At 35.6% G+C, this 21,082-nt stretch overlaps 1 long non-coding RNA gene across 4 annotated transcripts; it reads right to left on the bottom strand.

Moving 5' to 3' along the window:
* Window positions 1–203: 203 nt before the first annotated feature.
* On the bottom strand, window positions 204–19,900 carry LOC143226835 (uncharacterized). 4 transcript variants are annotated; one of them, XR_013014769.1, is made up of 5 exons: window positions 19,711–19,900; window positions 19,338–19,442; window positions 14,910–15,033; window positions 2,952–3,071; window positions 204–641 (listed from the first exon to the last, which is right to left on the bottom strand). It is a non-coding gene; the product is annotated as an uncharacterized LOC143226835 (long non-coding RNA). The 4 variants fall into 4 exon arrangements; XR_013014768.1 differs by lacking the exon at window positions 14,910–15,033; XR_013014767.1 differs by lacking the exon at window positions 2,952–3,071 and having other exon boundaries at window positions 19,711–19,899.
* Window positions 19,901–21,082: the final 1,182 nt, after the last annotated feature.

Below are 21,082 nucleotides of genomic sequence, written 5' to 3' on the forward strand. Positions count from 1 at the left end.
AGTTGAACAGTGATACTTATAAATAACATACACATTTATATTTTATCGAAATATGTTACAAAAACATGCTTACTTCAGTTTAAGTAAAAATAATAATAAAAAGATTTTCCCGCCATATTTTTATAACACGTGCAGTAAAGGGTTACAGTACAATATAGATTAACATAATCTTTATAGCGTATGCAATAAAAGGTTACAATACATATTAACACGGTTTTTATTAAATGTGTAACAGTTGGTTACAATATGGATTACAATTATTCTTTTTGTGAGATTACACTGATTTTGGCAGTATGAAATCAATGTGAGATACGTATATGGACGTGAAAATGACAGATGATGTGCTACTACATATCTCTCAGCTCAGAGTGCATCTTGGACTTCAGTTTTTTAAAATATACTCTTCCCTTCACACATGTTCCTCGTGCATATGAGGGGTAACTGAGTGAGTTTTAACAAGAATTCTATTATACCCGAACATCCATCACAGCAGGCTCCCAGAGGACACAGTAAAACGTACCACTCTGCAAAGAAGAAGGCAATAGGGTACCCGATGAAGATAAGAACAAAGAACCAAAAGACGCTCCAGATGCACTTGCACATTTCTGGTTTTCTGTTCTTCAACAAACCACTTCTTGGATCTATTTGTTTTAAAAAAATCAACATAAGAGTTAAGTCACAAAAATCGATATTCCTAGTATTGATAAAGTATCGTTTTGAGCTATATTTTTAATGATGTAATTTGTTTATTAGCTAGAGGGAGCTACAAATTTTAATAAAGATGTTTAGATCGAGAGGTTTAATAATATTAAACCTAGAAATTTTAAGTTGATGTTAGATTCTTTTGTGATGTCGAGAAAACTCACTTGTAGAGAAATATATATGTAAAAACGGCTCGTATTGGTTGAGATAATAGTTTACATAGAGGAGCGAACAACATTTTCACCTTCTTCGGTCATCGTCAGATTCTTTTGTATATTTAAAGCGAAGCTATAAACGCAAGTGTATAGTCTTACAAGTTAGAGAGTTGAATCAGTCAGTGTGTTTTCGTGAAGTAGTTAGACTTATGTTCACTCTCACGCTTAGTGAGTTGCTTTGAATAAAGACGTTGACTGCCTTTACGTTAATTAACGTTATTTGTACCGTAGGCCTACAGTAATTTACGATAGCGTATAACTGCTCAATTTCACACAAACTTTAAAGATAAAAATAAGGTATTTTTTATAATTTATACGAACAGGACTTTGAATTATATTTCATCGCATAATTTAAAAGAACTCATAAACCAAAGCACAAAGTTAAGTATTATACCCAAATAACATGAGACCTTTCTCACGAACACAAAGTTAAGTATTATACCCAACTAACATGAGACCTTTCTCACGAACACAAAGTTAAGTATTATACCCAAATAACATGAGACCTTTCTCACGAACACAAAGTTAAGTATTATACCCAAATAACATGAGACCTTTCTCACGAACACAAAGTTAAGTATTATACCCAAATAACATGAGACCTTTCTCACGAACACAAAGTTAAGTATTATACCCAAATAGCATGAGACCTTTCTCACGAACACAAAGTTAAGTATTATACCCAAATAACATGAGACCTTTCTCACGAACACAAAGTTAAGTATTATACCCAAATAACATGAGACCTTTCTCACGAACACAAAGTTAAGTATTATACCCAACTAACATGAGACCTTTCTCACGAACACAAAGTTAAGTATTATACCCAACTAACATGAGACCTTTCTCACGAACACAAAGTTAAGTATTATACCCAACTAACATGAGACCTTTCTCACGAACACAAAGTTAAGTATTATACCCAACTAACATGAGACCTTTCTCACGAACACAAAGTTAAGTATTATACCCAAATAACATGAGACCTTTCTCACGAACACAAAGTTAAGTATTATACCCAAATAACATGAGACCTTTCTCACGAACACAAAGTTAAGTATTATACCCAAATAACATGAGACCTTTCTCACGAACACAAAGTTAAGTATTATACCCAACTAACATGAGACCTTTCTCACGAACACAAAGTTAAGTATTATACCCAACTAACATGAGACCTTTCTCACGAACACAAAGTTAAGTATTATACCCAACTAACATGAGACCTTTCTCACGAACACAAAGTTAAGTATTATACCCAAATAACATGAGACCTTTCTCACGAACACAAAGTTAAGTATTATACCCAAATAACATGAGACCTTTCTCACGAACACAAAGTTAAGTATTATACCCAACTAACATGAGACCTTTCTCACGAACAAACAGGTCGTTATACAGTTCTTTATTCTCTCTAATTTGTTACCATTTATTTGTGAGTAGTTCAAAACATTTTCTCCCTTAAGGATATATGTTCTGCTGACGTTTAAATCTAGCTTTTAGTTATTTTCATAATTTTCTCAAACATCCAACTTTTTCTGTTAGTGATAGGACACTATTTGGATATTTAGTTTAGAGCAAAAATAATTATTTGCATATTTTTTAAAACAAAAATTAGAATTTCACGCCACATATGAGAACTACAAAACAGTTGTAGAAGTATCAAAGGGTACGCACCCTAACACCCCTTATATAAAAACTATACGTCTGTTGTTGTTTTACCACAATCCTATACGAGCTATGTGCACTTTGCCCACCATGGGGAATCGAACTTCATATTCTAGCATTATAAGTTTATAAAGTTACCGTTGGCTCATCAGAGGGCGATATAAGTCTAAATTAGAGGTACATGACTGGGGTTCTGGTTGTTCGAAACGTATTCATCTTTTTAATTTCTAAAACAGTAGCTTCACTAGAACACAATTTGTTATTTATTTTAGCAAATGATGACATTCTATAAATGATTTTTTTAATAAGGCGTGGCTCATTATAAGTGTTTCTGTCTATAACTAAAGGAAAATAAGTTCAACTTACCTAAAGTAGAAAACAATGAAGACTCAACTCGATCAAAGTACTCGACTAACTCGAATAATCAAACTCAATGTCGTATGATGAGAAGGGTTTGGTCTGCCTTTTGCACTTTAGTCAGTCAGTCTGAAGATAACGTAAATAAAACGTTAAACCGATTCATCTGTGTGTAACTTGAACTCTTAGTGGGCGGATCATATCTCGAACACGTGTATTTGACAATCTTTTGAAGGGAATATAAACGTTTGGTTTGTTCTGAATTTCTCGCAAAGCTCCACAAGGGATATCCCTAATCTAGCAGTTCAAATCTAGATGGAAGGCAGTTATTTAACATCACACTCCATCAACTTTGGAGCTACTCTTTTAGCAACGAATAGTCAGATTGATCCTCACATTATAACGCCCCCATAGCTGAAAGGGTGAGCATGTTCGGTGACGTAGAATCGAACCTGCAGCCCTTATCTTGTGAGTCATGCACTCTAACCACCATGTCATACTAGACAAGATAACAGGAAATGACCAGTGAGAATTTTTTTAAAAATAACAGAGAGAAATAATGTAGTTTCCTGCTTTATAAGCCACAAAAATCTGTGGACACGTATCAGTGACTCATCAATCAGTTATACGTTTCCCCTTGCTCCTTATGCAATTGATGGCAGTTATTTCTCATATATAAAGAAAAAATGGCTGATATTTTACACAGCCATATCCTAATTTAACAGGTGGTTGAAGGGTTACCCTCATTAAAAGTGTCAATTTAGGTCCCAAAACAAAGGACGGAATTTATATACAAATATTCGAAATATAAGAGTTTTGTTTAGTTCCTATGTTAACTAGGAATAAGTCCTTGACCTGTTATTGGCTAAAGGAATTCAGATGAAATTCATTGTTCTACACCCTCAAAGAAAGTCTAGCTTTTGCTGTAATAATAACAACAATACCTTTATCTTACAGGATATATTAAAAAGTGATCCAATGCATATTTTACAATGTATTTACAAGTTTCGATGTCGAAGTTACGACTTCTAATTTTACGAGTCTCACTTATGGAACTGTGGCAGGCCGTTGGAAGAGCTTGCTTATGGAACTATGGCAGGCCGTTGGAAAAGCTTGCTTATGGAACTATGGCAGGCCGTTGGAAGAGCTTGTTTATGGAACTATGGCAGGCCGTTGGAAGAGCTTGCTTATGGAACTATGGCAGGCCGTTGGAAGAGCTTGCTTATGGAACTATGGCAGGCCGTTGGAAGAGATTGCTTATGGAACTATGGCAGGCCTTTGGAAGAGCTTGCTTATGGAACTATGGCAGGCCGGTGGAAGAGCTTGCTTATGGAACTATGGCAGGCCGTTGGAAGAGCTTGCTTATGGAACTATGGCAGGCCGTTGGAAGAGATTGCTTATGGAACTATGGCAGGCCTTTGGAAGAGCTTGCTTATGGAACTATGGCAGGCCGGTGGAAGAGCTTGCTTATGGAACTATGGCAGGCCGTTGGAAGAGCTTGCTTATGGAACTATGGCAGGCCGTTGGAAGAGTTTGAGATACTGAGTAAGATTGTTTATTTTCCACAAACTTACACAAAGATTGTTTGTGTGTTATTATACACAAAGCTACTCTGCCCATAGTTTCAAGAGGTAAGAAATCTAGGAACCTGAACTTTTGCTTCCATACTAAGTGAGCTTTTAGAGTTTGAACCTGAGTATTATTTTCTATCCATATGCGTGCACGCATGTGCATTTTTATCATGAGGCAAGCTAGCAAAAAACACATAGAAAAGAAGTGGTTCCTTATATTGTAAATTATTGATATAAATCACCGACAGAGAAAACAACAAACAGTGGCTTTTACGTCATGTTACTTCTCAGTAAAAAATATCACAATATTATTGTTAGTCTGCGTCCTGAAAACTTAAAATGAGGTGTATAAATTACAAAACTGAAAACAAATTGTCGTTTTCTAATCTAGAGTCTTCGTTACTTAATCGTCTTTGGCTTATTTTTTAAATTTCGCACAAAGCTACACGAGGGCTATCTGCGCTAGCTGTCTCAAACTTAGCAGTGTAAGACTAGAGCGAAAGCAGCTAGTCATCACCACCCACCGCCAACTCTCGGGTAACTCTTTTACCAACGAATAGTTGTATTGACCGTCACATTATAACGCTCCCACGGCTGAAAGGACGAGCATGTTTGGCACGACGGGGATGCGAACCCGCGACCCTCAGATTACGAGTCGCACGCCTTAACACGCTTGGCCATGTCGGGCCACTCGTTGCTTAAAGAGGTTTGTTGACACCTTAATTCAGAAACGATTTAAGTTCAAAATTGAGCCGATATTTTTACTTTCATGATAAATTTTATGCACTTGTTAAAATAAATAATTCTAATAAGCCGTACGAAGCATAGTACTTTCGCTGGTATTAACTATCTAGTGTTAAATATATCCGGAAGCGAGAACCATTTCTAACGAAGTATCTATTATTAGGTAGATCAGGGGCTCGGTTCCCTTCGGTGGACTCTGCAGACAGCTCAATGTGACTTTTCTATAAAAACAGACACACACACAAACTCTTAGGTAAATCAGGGGTTCGGTTCCCTTCGGTGGACTCTGCAGACAGCCCAATGTGGCTTTTCTATAAAAACACACAGACACAAACGCTTAGGTAAATCAGGGGTTCGGTTCCCTTCGGTGGACTCTGCAGACAGCCCAATGTGGCTTTTCTATAAAAACACACACATACACAAACTCTTAGGTAGATCAGGGGCGGTTCCCTTTAGTGGACTCTGCAGACAGCCCAATGTGACTTTTCTATAAAACACACACACACACACAAACTCCATTATATTTCTCAACCAATTTTTTAAAAATATTATTTTAAATTTATTTTATTTTCGTATCCAAATTATGTGAATCCAAAGTTTAATTTAGAATATTAAAAACAAAATGCAAATACAATGATTTTCTGGGAAAATGAACGGTAACCTTACTAGACCAAGTATTACGAAACAAGTGTACACGTTAATAACTATCGAGTTATGTGTGTTTCTTTCACAAACAAAGGTTAGGCTGAATAGAACACTCGAAAGTGTCGATACTGACTTCTTTATAATATGTTGTTGGGAAATACTAAATTTAATCTTTATTTTAGATTACCTCACACGTAATTGTGTGTTGAACTACCACTACAGATACGAAATCTTTATCACTTGCCTCAGCCGACTAATTTCGATAACAGATATACAATTGTCAGAACTTGTGAACAGAATATTTTGATAATTTAACCCAGTAAAAATGTAAGAGGTGAAACAAGTTATAAAACGAAAAGCATTTTTATCCGGGCCCGGCATGGCTTAAGGCGTTCGAATCCCGGTCGCACCAAACATGCTCGCCCTTTCAGTCGTGATAGCCCTCGAGTAGTTGTGCGCGAATTTCAAAACAAACAAGTTTTTATCTACAAAAGTTTCGGAATATATTTATTCACTTTTCAGCGAAACCTGGATGACATATTAATTATATTTATTAACTAATTTTATAGTAATATTAATGATTAATTTACTTAAATTATTAAGAGTTAAACCAAAGGACGTACAGGTTATAAGATAAGTGGCCTCGTTTCTGAACTTGAACTCATGCTTTTTTAACAGTGGATTAGTCCGCCGACAAGTAACAAAGCTATAATATTTCATTGTGTTGTAATGTTAAAAAATCACCTTGTAACAGAGTTACTTTAGCGCTTACCCCTTTTTTCAGTATATGTTTTATGCATGTGATGTATATTGTTGGATGCATATTGTACAACTCCCGCATTTTCTCTAAATTTGTAGAAGATTTTTGAGAGAAAGAGCCAACAATATTTGTTTTGCGAAAACGCTACCGTGTTCAAACATTGTTGAAACTTCTAGAAAATTAGCTTTAAACTATGTAAACCAACGCGCCAAGTGACATGAAGACGAATAATGTTGGTCAGCTACAGTCAATGTGCTTTAGGCCTCGAAAGCTATAATTGTGATTAAAGTCTATTAATCGTAAAACTGCAGAATATAACCAGGCAAGTTTATATATTTCGAACATTACAAACCGTTCAACTTCACTGTACTTATTTCGGGAGTTAGTATTTTAACGAGAACAGTAGATATTGTTGTAGATAAAACTTACGCGTGTTTCTAACTAGCTAGCTGTCAGAAATAGAGCACAGGTGAATCAACAAAGAACTGATTTGTTTGTTTGTTTTTTGAATTTCGCCCAAAGCTACTCAAGGGCTATCTGCGCCGTTCCTAATTTTGTAGTGTAAGACTAGAGGGAAGGCAGCTAGTAATCACCACACCCAGCCAACTCTTGGGCTACTCTTTTACCAACTAATAATGCGTTTTTCTCATGGATGGTGAACATTATTGAATGTCATGCACGAGAACGTTGTTGCAGAACTTTCAAAAAATTCCAGAAGACGTCGCAGGCCCAACAGCCTTTTGCAGTGAAACCTGCCAAACAGCGAGTATTTCTACCAGTTATTCTAATGGTGAATGGTATCCCAGAGTTAATACAGCTAACTGATGGTGCTGCCACTGTTTTAAATGCAAAAAAAACAACAAAAAACTATGAAAAATAAATAACTTATGAAACTATCAACTTATAAACTTTTATGAAATAACTGAATGAATATTATGCACAGTAATTTAGTGATAATGAATGTCGAGACGACCAATTTCAATATATGAAATTGCATAATAATTATAATCACAAAGTATAACACGTCTCGTTAAATAGATAACCGTATTGAACAATTCGTGTTTCGGGCAACATACATATATATTTATAATTTATTTAAATAAACTCTCATGTTAAAAGTAACACAACGATGCAAGTTTGTGTTCCAAGCGTATAAGGGTTCGGCACGGCCACGTGGGATAAGGCTTGTTTGTGTTTGTGTTTTCTTATAGCAAAGCCACATTGGGCTATCTGCTGAGCACACCAAGGGGGATCGAACCCCTCATTTTAGCGTTGTAAATCCGTAGACATACCGCTGTACTAGCGGGGGGCGGGATAAGGCGTTCGACTCGTAATCTAAGGGTCGCGGGTTCGCATCCCCGTCGCACCAAACATGCTCGCCATTTCAGCCGTGAGGGCGTTATAATATGACGGTCAATCACACTTTTCGTTGGTAAAAGAGTAGCCCAAGAGTTGGCGGTGGCTGGTGATGACTAGTTGGCGTCCATCTATTCTTACACTGCTAAATTAGGGACGGCTCATCTCAGATAGCCCTCGTGTAACTTTGCGCGAAATTCAAAATATTTGACGACTGCTAAATCAGTACGTATAAGTAAGAGTACATTGTAAATAAGTAAAGTAATGATAAGTTAATGAGTTTGTATGAAGTATTTAGTGACTAATTCAGTAGAGTAAGTAATCATCAGTGTTATAGTACTGAATAAATAATTACTGAAATCTACTGTACAACTGTGTTAAGTGAGATTAGTTGTATTAATACAGTGTTCCAGATAAGACTAAAACTACAGGTAGGACAAGGCCACGCATTCCTAACCAGTACACCTGTGTTTATCACTAACCAGTACACCTGTGTTTATCCCTAACCAGTACACCTGTGTTTATCCCTAACCAGTACACCTGTGTTTATCACTAACCAGTACACTTGTGTTTATCACTAACCAGTACACCTGTGTTTGTTACTAACCAGTACACCTGTGTTTATCACTAACCAGTACACCTGTGTTTATCACTAACCAGTACACCTGTGTTTATTACTAACCAGTACACCTGTGTTTATCACTAACCAGTACACCTGTGTTTATTACTAACCAGTACACTTGTGTTTATCACTAACCAGTACACCTGTGTTTGTTACTAACCAGTACACCTGTGTTTATCACTAACCAGTACACCTGTGTTTATCACTAACCAGTACACCTGTGTTTATTACTAACCAGTACACCTGAGTTTATCACTAACCAGTACACCTGTGTTTATCACTAACCAGTACACCTGTGTTTATCACTAACCAGTACACCTGTGTTTATTACTAACCAGTACACCTGTGTTTATCACTAACCAGTACACCTGTGTTTATTACTAACCAGTAAACTTGTGTTTATCACTAACCAGTACACCTGTGTTTGTTACTAACCAGTACACCTGTGTTTATCACTAACCAGTACACCTGTGTTTATCACTAACCAGTACACCTGTGTTTATTACTAACCAGTACACCTGAGTTTATCACTAACCAGTACATCTGTGTTTATCACTAACCAGTACATCTGTGTTTATCACTAACCAGTACACCTGTGTTTATCACTAACCAGTACACCTGTGTTTATCACTAACCAGTACACTTGTGTTTATCACTAACCAGTACACCTGTGTTTATCACTAACCAGTACACTTGTGTTTATCACTAACCAGTACACCTGTGTTTATCACTAATCAGTACAGCTGTGTTTATCACTAACCAGTACACCTGTGTTTATCACTAACCAGTACACCTGTGTTTATCACTAATCAGTACAGCTGTGTTTATCACTAACCAGTACACCTGTGTTTATCACTAACCAGTACACCTGTGTTTATCACTAACCAGTACACTTGTGTTTATCACTAACCAGTACACCTGTGTTTATCACTAACCAGTACACCTGTATTTATTACTAACCAGTACACCTGTGTTTGTTACTAACCAGTACACCTGTGTTTATCACTAACCAGTACACCTGTATTTATTACTAAACAGTACACTTGTGTTTATCACTAACCAGTACACCTGTATTTATTACTAACCAGTACATCTGTGTTTATCACTAACCAGTACACCTGTGTTTATCACTAACCAGTACACCTGTGTTTATCACTAACCAGTACACCTGTTTTTATTACTAACCAGTACACTTGTGTTTATCACTAACCAGTACATCTGTGTTTATCACTAACCAGTACACTTGTGTTTATCACTAACCAGTACACCTATGTTTATCACTAACCAGTACACCTGTTTTTATCACTAAACAGTACACCTGTGTTTATCACTAACCAGTACACTTGTGTTTATCACTAACCAGTACACTTGTGTTTATCACTAACCAGTACACCTATGTTTATCACTAACCAGTACACCTGTTTTTATCACTAAACAGTACACCTGTGTTTATCACTAACCAGTACACTTGTGTTTATCACTAACCAGTACACCTGTGTTTATCACTAACCAGTACACTTGTGTTTATTACTAACCAGTACACCTGTGTTTATCACTAACCAGTACACCTATGTTTATCACTAACCAGTACACCTGTGTTTATCACTAACCAGTACACTTGTGTTTATCACTAATCAGTACACCTGTGTTTATCACTAACCAGTACACTTGTGTTTATTACTAACTAGTACACCTGTGTTTATCACTAACCAGTACACCTGTGTTTATCACTAACCAGTACACTTGTGTTTATTACTAACCAGTACACTTGTGTTTATCACTAACCAGTACACCTGTGTTTATCACTAACCAGTACACTTGTGTTTATCAATAACCAGTACACCTGTGTTTATCACTAACCAGTACACCTGTGTTTATCACTAACCAGTACACCTATGTTTATCACTAACCAGTACACCTGTTTTTATCACTAAACAGTACACTTGTGTTTATCACTAACCAGTACACCTGTGTTTATCACTAACCAGTACACCTGTTTTTTATCACTAACCAGTACACTTGTGTTTATCACTAACCAGTACACTTGTGTTTATCACTAACCAGTACACTTGTGTTTATCAATAACCAGTACACCTGTGTTTATCACTAACCAGTACACCTGTGTTTATCACTAACCAGTACACCTGTGTTTATCACTAACCAGTACACCTATGTTTATCACTAACCAGTACACCTGTGTTTATCACTAACCAGTACACCTGTGTTTATCACTAACCAGTACACCTGTGTTTATCACTAACCAGTACACTTGTGTTCATCACTAACCAGTACACTTGTGTTTATCACTAACCAGTACACCTGTGTTTATCACTAACCAGTACACCTGTGTTTATCATTAACCAGTACACTTGTGTTTATCACTAACCAGTACACTTGTGTTTATTACTAACCAGTACACCTGTGTTTATCACTAACCAGTACACCTGTGTTTATCATTAACCAGTACACTTGTGTTTATCACTAACCAGTACACTTGTGTTTATTACTAACCAGTACACCTATGTTTATCTCTAACCAGTACACTTGTGTTTATCACTAACCAGTACACCTGTGTTTATCACTAACCAGTGCACCTGTGTTTATCACTAACCAGTACACCTATGTTTATCACTAACCAGTACACCTGTGTTTATCACTAACCAGTACACCTGTGTTTATCACTAACCAGTACACTTGTGTTTATCACTAACCAGTACACCTGTGTTTATCACTAACCAGTACACCTGTGTTTATCACTAACCAGTACACTTGTGTTTATCACTAATCAGTACACCTGTGTTTATCACTAACCAGTACACTTGTGTTTATTACTAACTAGTACACCTGTGTTTATCACTAACCAGTACACCTGTGTTTATCACTAACCAGTACACTTGTGTTTATTACTAACCAGTACACTTGTGTTTATCACTAACCAGTACACCTGTGTTTATCACTAACCAGTACACTTGTGTTTATCAATAACCAGTACACCTGTGTTTATCACTAACCAGTACACCTGTGTTTATCACTAACCAGTACACCTATGTTTATCACTAACCAGTACACCTGTTTTTATCACTAAACAGTACACTTGTGTTTATCACTAACCAGTACACCTGTGTTTATCACTAACCAGTACACCTGTTTTTATCACTAACCAGTACACTTGTGTTTATCACTAACCAGTACACTTGTGTTTATCACTAACCAGTACACTTGTGTTTATCAATAACCAGTACACCTGTGTTTATCACTAACCAGTACACCTGTGTTTATCACTAACCAGTACACCTATGTTTATCACTAACCAGTACACCTGTGTTTATCACTAACCAGTACACCTGTGTTTATCACTAACCAGTACACTTGTGTTCATCACTAACCAGTACACTTGTGTTTATCACTAACCAGTACACCTGTGTTTATCACTAACCAGTACACCTGTGTTTATCATTAACCAGTACACTTGTGTTTATCACTAACCAGTACACTTGTGTTTATTACTAACCAGTACACCTGTGTTTATCACTAACCAGTACACCTGTGTTTATCATTAACCAGTACACTTGTGTTTATCACTAACCAGTACACTTGTGTTTATTACTAACCAGTACACCTATGTTTATCTCTAACCAGTACACTTGTGTTTATCACTAACCAGTACACCTGTGTTTATCACTAACCAGTGCACCTGTGTTTATCACTAACCAGTACACCTATGTTTATCACTAACCAGTACACCTGTGTTTATCAATAACCAGTACACCTGTGTTTATCACTAACCAGTACACTTGTGTTTATCACTAACCAGTACACCTGTGTTTATCACTAACCAGTACACTTGTGTTTATTACTAACCAGTACACCTGTGTTTATCACTAACCAGTACACCTATGTTTATCACTAACCAGTACACCTGTGTTTATCACTAACCAGTACACTTGTGTTTATCACTAATCAGTACACCTGTGTTTATCACTAACCAGTACACTTGTGTTTATTACTAACTAGTACACCTGTGTTTATCACTAACCAGTACACCTGTGTTTATCACTAACCAGTACACTTGTGTTTATTACTAACCAGTACACCTGTGTTTATCACTAACCAGTACACCTGTGTTTATCACGTCTCTTCCGTCACTACACTGATTAGCAAAAAATTCTTCAAGTTTAATTTTTGTCAGTTAAGCACACGATTACAGTCGACGTTATGCTGAAATATGATTGCACTTGTCTCAAAGTTTATTTTGTTTGTTTGTTTTTGAATTTCGCGCAAAGCTACACGAGAGTTATTTGCACTAGCCGTCTCAAATTTAGCAGTGTAAGACTAGAGTGAAAGCAGCTTGTCATCACCACCCACCGCCAACTCTTGGGTAACTCTTTTACCAACGAATAGTGGGTATGACCGTAACATTATAACGCCTCCACGGCTAAAAGGGCGAGCATGTTTGGTGCGACAGGGATTTGAATCCGCGACCCTCAGATTACGAGCCGAGTGCCTTAGCCACCTGGCCAGCCTCAGAGTGGACATAGCCTATAGCAAATACTACATAAATAAATTTATCATTACATCTAATTGCACTTGCCCAACGATAGGATATGCTGAAATGTTGGTGATAAAAGTGGAATTAGTTTGTTGATAATAAAACAAACCTTTGACCAAACGTCAAGAGGACGTCTCGTGCAAGAATGCGATTGAAATATTAATAGAAGTGATGAAACAATTGAAGGAAAGATCAAAGTGTAAGAGAAGACATGAAAGAAAGAGATATGATATTCAAAGTAGAATAAAAACACAAATAAATATGATTCATATCATGATTGATGAAGCTATTGTACTTGTGTAAAGAACTACATAAGTAACGTAACAACAAAAGAGCACACGAAGTGATCATCCAGGTAGAACAGAAAACCAAGGACAGATTTAAAGAACTGAGAAATAAATCGATTAAACTAGCTACAATTATTTTGACCTGGTCAAAATTTCAAACCTAAAGCTCAATTACTGTAAAATGAGTAAAGCAGAACATATTTAATCTATTTCTACCACCGTTACTACTGTGTTTTCTGAATTACTCCGGTAGCTATCCAATTTAAAGGACTAGCTTTAATTGCATTACACATACTTCTAGCTAAAACCCATAATATTCATGAAGTACTGGTAGCGACCTCTATAGGCTTGGGTGGCACAAGAAAATGAAGTATCCAGAGCAAACTTCTAGAATAGAATACATAGGAAACAAGAAGCCTTAGCCTCATCTTGGAAGGCTTAGAAGAGCTTGACCAATTATCTTACACAGATATTCTACGTGAAGTAAGGGATTCGTTGGCACGTGACATATTAATAGATGTCATATAAAACATGATAATTGAATTGAAGCAAACTAAATGTACATGTTTAACTAAAGTTCTGCAATTGTTAGTGGAACTTGAACCCATTAACGTTCGTATAAACAACTATAAAGATATTATCTAGAACTTATGATGATTCCATAACTGTAATATTTAATTAGACAACTGGTTACATCAAGTGGAAGAAATAAATCACAAAACAATAAATGTTTCAAGTGTGTCTTCAAACAACACATCGCCCAAAACTACAAAGTTTCCACCGAATACAAACCCTTCCAAAAGGATATCAGAAAGAGGAAACTGTTAATACATGAAGAAGATAATACGCTAAAGATGAATCTTGGACCCTAACAAGATCAAAAGAAAAAAAAATCAGTCAAACACGAATTAGTTGGACGTTTGGGCGAAGTTTAGCTGAGAATTCTCCATGTTCCTTAAATGAGATACGTATTCATTATTTAGACAAACATGTCTACGAATATACTGGTTCATTGAGAAGAACCTTTGTAGTTTATTGGTTCTATAGCTAATATGGTTTGATCAGTTTGGTTGTGAAAAGTAAGAAGTTGTCACTAGAGATAAATAAACAGATCGATTCCAACAAGAGGAAGGTTGAAGGTTACTCTTGCTCTAGGAACATCTCATATTATGTGGGTAACAGACATCAAGGATACTGAAGTCTGGTAATTGACTTCATGTGACTTGGATGCAAGGTAAGGCTTGTTTCAGTAGTTTATGGTCAGGAAATCTCTACGTACTACATCATATGTTGAACTTCCGGTGACAACAAGGAGGGAAGTTATTGTTCAGCAAGAAGTGAAATACAGGAATAAATGTACATCTTATGACTGAGACCTAGTAGAACCAAGCACTTAAACATTTACCGAAAGATTAATGATTTGAAGAACTTACCTGGATTTGAAGCAAAATAAAGACGTCACCACTGGGCCCATGAGCAAAACAGATGGACATGCTAATTATTTTTTTTTTCAGTGTATTCACTATCTGCATACTAGCTGAACGTCCAGGAGTGACTCTACAAAGATAATAATATTTGAGAACAGACCAAAAAGTTCTCTTACTTAGAGCAAGTTCTTAGTGTTTATTAATTTTGAACAAACTCAATCTAATACGAGTTTGAATATTTTACAGCAAATTCACCGGTTGATGGACTAGTCCACAGATATTGAGATTTACCTTAGCCTTCTCTTTCCTCAACTTATTCAGAACTTTCCTTAGGTCATCTAAAACATTATCAAAGGCCTTTCTATGTGGATTATGTCATTAAAGTAGGTGAGCATACCATTCTAGATTAGTCCAGAAAGAGCACACTCCACTTGTCATTGAAACGTAGCAGGTCCATCTTGCATCATACTTGGCTACTTATGATCTACAGTGATGTGAGAGAATTACATATACAATTCTTCAGCCGCACGTTCTGCACTCTCCATTCATATTCAAGGGATAGTTTCTTATTCCTTATTTTATTTGGGGCAGGTGTACTATTTTCAGTTCAACCTTGTCTCATAAGTACAAGTGTTTTTTCTATGTCTAGTTAACTCTGTTAGTTCTTTGATTTGGTTGAGTTTTGAACATTCATACAACATTCTTTCCTTAGTTGTAATTGTATCATAGCATCATCTCTAGTGGCCACTTTTCTCTCATTTATAACAGTTGTAATTGTATCATAGCATCATCTCTAGTGGCCACTTTTCTCTTATTTATAACAGTTGTAATTGTATCATAGCATCATCTCTAGTGGCCACTTTTCTCTCATTTATAACAGTTGTAATTGTATCATAGCATCATCTCTAGTGGCCACTTTTCTCTCATTTATAACAGTTGTAATTGTATCATAGCATCATCTCTAGTGGCCACTTTTCTCTCATTTATAACAGTTGTAATTGTATCATAGCATCATCTCTAGTGGCCACTTTTCTCTCATTTATAACAGTTGTAATTGTATCATAGCATCATCTCTAGTGGCCACTTTTCTCTCATTTATAACAGTTGTAATTGTATCATAGCATCATCTCTAGTGGCCACTTTTCTCTCATTTATAACAGTTGTAATTGTATCATAGCATCATCTCTAGTGGCCACTTTTCTCTCATTTATAACAGTTGTAATTGTATCATAGCATCATCTCTAGTGGCCACTTTTCTCTCATTTATAACAGTTGTAATTGTATCATAGCATCATCTCTAGTGGCCACTTTTCTCTCATTTATAACAGTTGTAATTGTATCATAGCATCATCTCTAGTGGCCACTTTTCTCTCATTTATAACAGTTGTAATTGTATCATAGCATCATCTCTAGTGGCCACTTTTCTCTCATTTATAACAGTTTTATTCTAACATCTTTCAAGAGGAATTTTTATCCGATATATTGTTTCATCTGCATTTCTGGTAATATATCCTTTCCAGTTACACTTGAAACATCTGTTGTATTTCGGTTTCTTTTCTTCATTCCGTGTAAATAAGTGTCTAACTAATGTTTTAAGTTCTTCTAGACTATCGAATGGGAGTTATATTTCAATACAACTTGACCTGATGATCACGTATGTTATAGATAGGATTTTTAGTTGTTTATCTGCAACTTTAATAGACTGGCGTTCGCTTATCAAAACATACACATATTTTACTTTAGCTTAATTCAGATATCCTAGTTTTTATGAATTGGTCACATACCAATGAGTCTACCATTTCTTGTGGAGCATCTGGGTGAAGTATTCAAATCTTTTCAAACCTTCTTCAAATTTGGCTTAAGTATCTTTCATTCGACCTGGAACTTTACTTTGGATAATTTATTATAATATAACACTCTGGACCTGTTAGATAATACAACTATTAAGGCTTGATAGTTCTTACTGCTTTCAACTGGTTCTTTTAATGAAGAGCCTGTTGTTTACTATTACATCCATTTCTCTAGAAATAATTATTTATGTTGGTAAATCTTCTTTAAATACTATTTGTATTTTTTTGCCTCTTCCCTTCAATCTTGTCTGTTTCTTCGTTGTCTTCTTCAAATTCTCCAATCTTGTTCTCAGTGACCTAGTGATAAATGTTTTGTCATCACCAGTAAAGTTTCCATCTCACTATTATTACCATCTTGGAAGTTGAAGATTGGTCGAAATTCTGTTTTATTTTCCTGAAACGTAACCCGGTTTTGACATCAGTATTGTAACGTATTCTGTTGTTCACTTTACCGTTTTGAATCATTTTGTAAAAATGTTAAACACAGTAAATGTGACGAAAACAAATTAGATTACTTCTTCCTGAGATGTTTGCTACAGCCTTCATTCACTGATAGGCTAAGTTCACAAATAACATTTCAACAGAAACAATGAAACTATTGTGTGCTTTAGTGTTACGTATTGTAATTTATCTCGGACGAGTCTTCAATTTATTATGCTACACAGGTTTCGTATTACGATTTCAAACAGCCTGAAGTTTGTATTTAGAAGCTAATGAAAAACCGATATGTATTAAATTTATGATATTTGTCAATAAGATTGATGCGTATAGTTTTCTCTTTTGACACAAATATATTTAAATATACAAATAATAATACAATAAGTTTACAAACTTACAAACAATGCTCAGTCTTCGATTTGCTCTGGAACTGAATATTTTATCGACGTTTCAGGTCCGCGACGAGCGAATTAATTCTGAGTTGATTTTGTTTTAACTAGCTATCTCTTTTACCGGGGAAGATATTTAATGCTATAGTGTATGTTTATGTGTTTTACTTATGGCAAAACCACATCGAGCTATTTGCTAAGTCCATCAAAGGGAATCGAACCCATGATTTAAGCGTTGTAAATCCGGAACACTAATTTACTTATAAACGTATCGATCGACAGCAAATACGCTAAGCCACTAACTAAATGAACAGGCGCAGTAACGTAACTCCAACAGTCAAAATCACTAAGAGACATTTCATTGAATCACACATTGGTTACGTTACACTTCAGCAAATCTGGTATTTAGTGTGTACGCCTATTTCAACATGCTATACAAAATGTTTAAATTTTTAACTTTCATGAAACGTAGAGATAAAATCATGACACTTCTCTCTAGCAAACAAACATCTGAATTAAAATATTACAAATAACTTTCAACAACGTCTTACGATATTAGTCACGTATAAACATTAACAATGTATTCGTTATGTGTACTAATATTGTAGTACTGAGAACACAATGCTCGTCCTATACTCAACAATATTATATGTATGTACATATTACCTTCCTAACGACAACTCATTCAGTGTTATAAGTGTTGTAAATGCTTCACTTCAATGAGTTGATGACGTTTTAAAGCATTTCTCCAACCTTATTAGCGACAACAAAACAGTAAGTATATTCACCACGTCTGTAATAAGTTCAAATCTCAAGGTTAAAATAACAGAAACTGATTTCAAAGTTGATATTTCACTCAGGTCATAAAAATATAAAGTAGAATGTATAAAATACCGTAAGTTAACAGACCTAGCGTGGTCAGCGGGTCAGGGTGCTCGACTTGTAACATGGGGTCGTGGGTTCGAATCCCTCTCACACCAAACATAGTAGCCCTTTCAACCATGGAGGTGTCATAATGTATCAGTCTTTATTATTATTCGTGATAAAAGAGTAGTCCATGAGTTGGCGGTGAGTGGTGATGACTGGCTGCCTTCCCTCTAGTATTACACTCCATCAATTAAGGAAAGCAAGCGCATATGACCCTCATGTAGCTTTGCGCAAAATTCAAACAAATAACCATCGTAAGAAAACACCTTCTTTTTGTTATTTGTAAATCAGTATATATTACTGTCTTATTTTGTAAATCAGTATATATTAGTGTCTTATTTTGTAAATCAGTATATATTACTGTGTTATTTTGTAAATCAGCATATATTACTGTCTTATTTTGATGACCAATCATATCTATATATACGTATGTGTTGGTGTGACTGGGCCCCTTTACACAATAGCTCGTTTCGTACTTTGATGCGCTCTACGAATGACTAAATCCCACTATTGTATTAGACTAGAGCAGCCATATAATGAACTATTGGTGCTGTTGACCAGTTGAAGCATATCAGCCCAAAATTAGGAAAGGTTATGCGCAGATAACCTTTGTCCATCTTTGTTCTACAACAAATTAACAAACAAACTCTCTTTGAGTATGTATAATATATACGTAAATACACATAAAGTACGAGCGATACGGAACTAAACTTAGTATTAAATCTATATGCATAACTTATTATTTTAAAAACAGCATTTCGCAATAATTTACAAAAGAAAACATTTTTACGAACACTAAACATTTTTTAAAGATATAAATTTATACTCACATAAAGCTCTAGCCCAAACAGGCTTAGTGTTACAATATTTTCAAGACACCCTGGGGGTCAGACTACATGGGTTTCCACGTGACTCTTGGCATGCAGTGGTTCCACCTATGCAGTTCACGCAGAATTAATTTTTATATAGTGATAAACAAAAGAGCGAAATAAAAAATATTCTCATAGTTTAACAACAAATTTTAAAATAACGGTAAATAAGAAAAACTGTAACTCTTAAATACGTATAACATTATAATATCCACACTTATTTAAAATCCATCAAACGTATATAATTTAAGTTTTAAAATATTTCAACCCAATTTCTATTTTAGAGTAACATGTTAATCTAAGCACCAGATCTTGGTTTTCCTTAGTCACTTACTTTAATTATGTTTCTCCTCTTACAAGCACGAAGTACAAGCTGATACAAACACTCTTTTAAAGCAGTTTAACATAATACAGATGTTGTTCTATTTGTCATGCTCTCCGAACTCGTGAGAGGAAGTTGAGGCCCCTGCAACAGGAAACTGACAAACCGTAATATCCCATGTAGATGGCTTCAAATAAACTAAACAGTTGACGAGAAACCCACTGCGTTCTTTCATTACGAAGCACTTTCATTTTGATGAGTAAGGTGATGTTTAGCTAGTCGATAATTGGTGTGTTATATTATATCACAATTAGTCGATAATTAGTGTGTTATATGACATCACAATTAGTCGATAATTAGTGTGTTATATGACATCACAATTAGTCGATAATTGATGTGTTATATTATATCACAATTTGTCGATAATTGGTGTGTTATATCATATAACAATTAGTTGATAATTCGTGTGTTATATTATATCACAATTAGTCGATAATTCGTGTGTTATATTATATCACAATTTGTCGATAATTGGTGTGTTATATGATATCACAATTTGTCGATAATTAGTGTGTTATATTACAATTAGACTGCTAATAATTTTATTACTTGTGTATTTTTTTACTGACCATAATTAAATTTCTAGTCAGACAAGTATAACTGTGTTTAAAATGCAGTTTTTGTGTTCACGCCGTTACTAATCAGATCTTTCTCTCAGTGCTAGAACTCATTAGCGAAAACATTTAGGGTTAAATTTTAGGCTTTAAAGATAGGGCTAACAAATTTACTAGGAAGTGTTTCGTCTGTTGTTTTGATTACGGCATCCGACTTGATCTCTACTCCTAGATACCGGTGTGGAATTTATAACTTTGTGTATCCTACAATATTCACGGCGAGAATTCTCCAAAGTACTAAGATTACATTTTGAACATGTAAAATATTTTACTACAGTATGTGGTCCAGAGCCGGTCCAATAAACAGTGCAAGTAATTGAATACTAGTCGTCTTCCTGGGATGTTTGGAATTTAACAGTAAAACTGTGTGCTTTATTGAGTGCCCTTACAGAGAATAGCACTATAGAAACTTCACTTAAACCCTAATATCAAGATGTCCATTATTGTAAGATTTTTTATGGTTAGAAATACAGGGTTTGGTCTGGTTGAATTTCGTGTAACACTACACGATGGCTAACTGCGCTACCCGTCCCTAATTTAACAGTGTAAGACTAGAGGATAGGCAGCTAGTCATCACCACCCACCTCTAACTCTTGGGCTACTCTTTTTACCAACGAATAGTGGGGTTGGTCATCACATTATAATGCCTCCACGACTGAAAGGGTGAGCATGTTTAATGTGACAAGAAGTCGAACTTGCAACCCTCAGAT

Source organism: Tachypleus tridentatus, chromosome 9 (assembly GCF_004210375.1).
Source record: "Tachypleus tridentatus isolate NWPU-2018 chromosome 9, ASM421037v1, whole genome shotgun sequence".
In the NCBI taxonomy this organism is placed as follows: Eukaryota; Metazoa; Arthropoda; class Merostomata; order Xiphosura; family Limulidae; genus Tachypleus; species Tachypleus tridentatus.